Source organism: Lupinus angustifolius, chromosome LG11 (genome assembly GCF_001865875.1).
Source record: "Lupinus angustifolius cultivar Tanjil chromosome LG11, LupAngTanjil_v1.0, whole genome shotgun sequence".
Lineage (NCBI taxonomy): Eukaryota > Viridiplantae > Streptophyta > Magnoliopsida > Fabales > Fabaceae > Lupinus > Lupinus angustifolius.
Window position 1 is genome coordinate 9,727,892 of NC_032019.1, and position 3,942 is coordinate 9,731,833.

A 3,942-nucleotide genomic window follows, 5' to 3' on the forward strand; every position below is an offset into this window, starting at 1 on the left:
AAAACCTGGCCACATGAAGATGGACTGTCCAAACTTAAAGAAAAGTTTCTTCAAAGGAAAGAACGACACAAAGACCGGACGAAGGGCATACATAGCTTGGGAAGATAACGACACCAGTTCTGCATCTGAGACAGAAAATGAAGAACAAGCTCACTTGTCACTTATGGCATCTCATCACTCAGATGATGAAGAGGAAGATTTGAGAGCCGCCTGCAATTTATGGTATCTGGATAGCGGCTGCTCAAAACATATGACGGGCGATAAAAGCAAATTCTCTGTCCTGACTCCAAGGGACAAAGGATACGTCACATATGGTGACAATAACAAAGGAAGAATACTTGGAGTTGGTAGAATTGGAAAGCCACCCTCAACTACAATAGAAGGAGTATTATATGTTGAAGGACTCAAGCATAACCTTCTAAGCATAAGTCAATTATGCGACAAAGGATTTCAAGTGGCATTCTACCCAGACAAATGCATCATCAAAAGTAAGGATTCCAATAACTCTAAACTTGTCGGTAAGCGAATAGATAACATTTATATGATTGACATAAATTCTGCATTACCTGTAACATGTTTAGTTGCAAATGATAATAATGATGCATGGCTTTGGCATAGGAGAATAGCTCACATTCATATGGAACATTTGAATAAGCTAATTAAGAAAGACTTGGTTGTTGGCTTACCTAAAATGAAGTTTGTTAAAGACAAACTATGTAGTGCTTGTCAAATGGGTAAGCAAACAAAAACATCTTTTAAACCAAAACATATAGTTTATTCTGATAGACCATTACAATTGCTTCACATGGATTTATTTGGTCCCTCAAGGACAAAAAGTTTTGGTGGAAATTATTATGCTCTAGTTATAGTAGATGATTTCTCTAGATACACTTGGACTCTATTCTTAGTCCATAAGAATGAGGCATTCAAAGCCTTTAGCATTTATGCTAAAAGAGTTCAAAATGAAAAATCTTTAAAAATTGTTGCTATAAGAAGTGATCATGGGGGAGAATTTCAAAACTCTTCTTTCGAAGAATTTTGTGATGATCTAGGGATCAATCACAACTTTTCTGCTCCTAGAACACCACAACAAAATGGTGTTGTAGAGAGAAAGAATAGGTCCTTAGAAGAACTAGCTTGATCAATGTTGAATGAAACTAACCTCCCAAAATATTTTTGGGCTGATGTAGTTAGCACTGCTTGTTACGTTTCGAACCGAGTTCTTATAAGACCAATTCTTAAGAAAACCCCCTTATGAACTCTTTAAAGGAAGAAAACCAAACATCTCTTATCTGCATGTATTTGGCTGTAAATGTTTTGTTTTAAACAATGGTAAGGACAACTTGGGTAAGTTTGATGCAAAAGCAGATGAAGGAATCTTCCTTGGCTATTCTCTCACGAGTAAAGCCTATAGAGTCTTCAATAAAAGGACTATAGCCATGGAAGAATCAGTTCATGTATCTTTTGATGAAACTAATCCTGTTGTAAAGGATGTAGTATCTTGTGATGATGATGACTTACCAAGTTCTCCTACCAAAGAAACTTCTATTGTTGACATTACAACCAATACTGAAGAATTGAGAATGAATGATGATCTATCCTCTCAAGAAGAGCATAACCACTCAGACTTGCCTAAAGAATGGAAGACTCATCGAAACCATCCTATTGATAACATCATCAGCGATATGAGTAAAGGTATAACTACACGCAGAATGCTTGATGCATGTTTAAACATGGCTTTTGTCTCTCAAATTGAACCATCTAAGATTGATGATGCAATCGAAGATGAGCACTGGATTCTTGCTATGCAAGAAGAATTAAACCAGTTTGAAAGAAATGAGGTATGAGAACTTGTTCCTAGACCTAAGAATAGGCATGTTATAGGAACCCGTTGGGTTTTTAGAAACAAATCTGATGAAAATGGTATTATTGTTCGAAACAAAGCTAGACTAGTAGCCCAAGGATACAATCACGAAGAAGGTATTGACTTTGATGAAACCTTTGCTCATGTTGCTATACTTGAAGCTATTAGGCTATTGCTTGCATATGCTTGTTCTCTTAATTTTCAGCTTTATCAAATGGACGTCAAGAGCGCATTTCTCAATGGCTATATTCAAGAAGAGGTATTTGTAGAGCAACCTCCTGGTTTTGAAGACTACAAACATCCCTCTCATGTTTTCAAATTAAAGAAAGCCCTATATGGCCTAAAGCAAGCGCCTCGCGCATGGTATGATCGTCTAACGAACTTTCTAACAGAAAAAGGTTTCACAAAAGGGAAGGTCGACACTACTCTATTTATTAAGAAAATTAATCATCATACTTTATTAGTTCAAATTTACGTTGATGATATTATTTTCGGTTCTACTAATGAAAATTTGTGTAGTGATTTTAGCAAAATGATGCAAGGGGAATTTGAAATGTCCATGATGGGTAAGTTGAACTATTTTCTTGGACTTCAAATAAAACAGCTTGATAATGGCATCTTTGTGAGTCAATCCAAATATTGCAAAGACTTGTTAAAAAGATTCGATATGGATGACTGCAAGCCGATAGCTACTCCCATGGGATCAGGAACATACATCGATGCAGATGAACCCGGTAAATGTATTGAAATATCTAAATATCGAGGTATGATCGGATCTCTCTTGTACTTAACTGCTAGTAGACCTGATATAATGTTTAGTGTATGTCTGTGTGCTCGATATCAATCTAAACCTAAAGAATCACACATAGTTGCTGTTAAGAGAATCTTGAAATATCTAAAACGTACAACTGACGTTGGATTGTGGTACCCTAAAGAAAGTATATGTGAACTGGTTGGATACTCGGATTCAGATTTTGCTGGATGCAAATCTGAGAGAAAAAGTACAAGTGGTACTTGTCACATTTTAGGCAATGCTTTAGTTTCTTGGTCTTGCAAGAAACAAGCATGTGTAGCTCTAAGCACTACTGAGGCTGAATATATAGCAGCAGGTAGTTGTTGTGCCCAAGTGTTGTGGCTTAAGCAACAATTACGAGATTATGGCTTAGACTTAGGCTGCACTCCGCTGAAATGTGATAATACTAGTGCTATTAATCTCACAAAGAATCCGATTATGCATTCTAGAACCAAACATATAGATATAAGACATCACTTTCTAAGGGACCATGTTCAAAAGAAGGATGTATCTGTAGAATTTGTTGATACTCATAATCAACTAGCAGATATTTTTACTAAACCTTTGGCAAAAGAACTTTTTTATAAAATTAGATTTGAACTAGGCATTCTTGATGAAGCTTACTTGTCCTAAAAATGCTTTTATATGATTATGTGTATGCTTCACCATGTTATCTCATGCCTACTTGAACTTAATTATGTGCATTTATGTTTATATGCTTCTATTTTTGGGTTAAAATCTTTTTCATAGCTCTAAAAATGCATAAAAATGGTTTTTATAGAGTCAGTAACCGATTACCCACTTTCATTTTGAGTAACCGGTTACTCAAACTTGCTGTTTGTCATTTTTTAAAATTTTAAGTTTGAGTAACCGATTACTCAGAAGTGAGTAACCGATTACTCAGAAGTGAGTAACCGATTACTCTAAGCAGGTATTTAAGGGAAAATTGCATTTTTCAGAACTTCACAATTGTTTTTATTTTTTTTATGCTTTGAACATCTACTACTATGTTATGCTATGTTCTTATGTTTGAACAATACTTGATTTTATGCTCTGATATTATGCTATTTTGATATGCACTGTTATTATTTATATATCAATTGTGCTATATATAATGTATGCTATATATATATTGTGTTGGACTCTTGGCTTTTCTACTTTTTGATGAAGTCAAAAGGGGGAGAAAAATTGGGAAAATTGAGAGAATGTATTTTCTGTCAAATTTTATTTCAGGCACTTCACTCCAAATGAAAGGGGGAGCATACAAGATAGGGGGAGCATACTC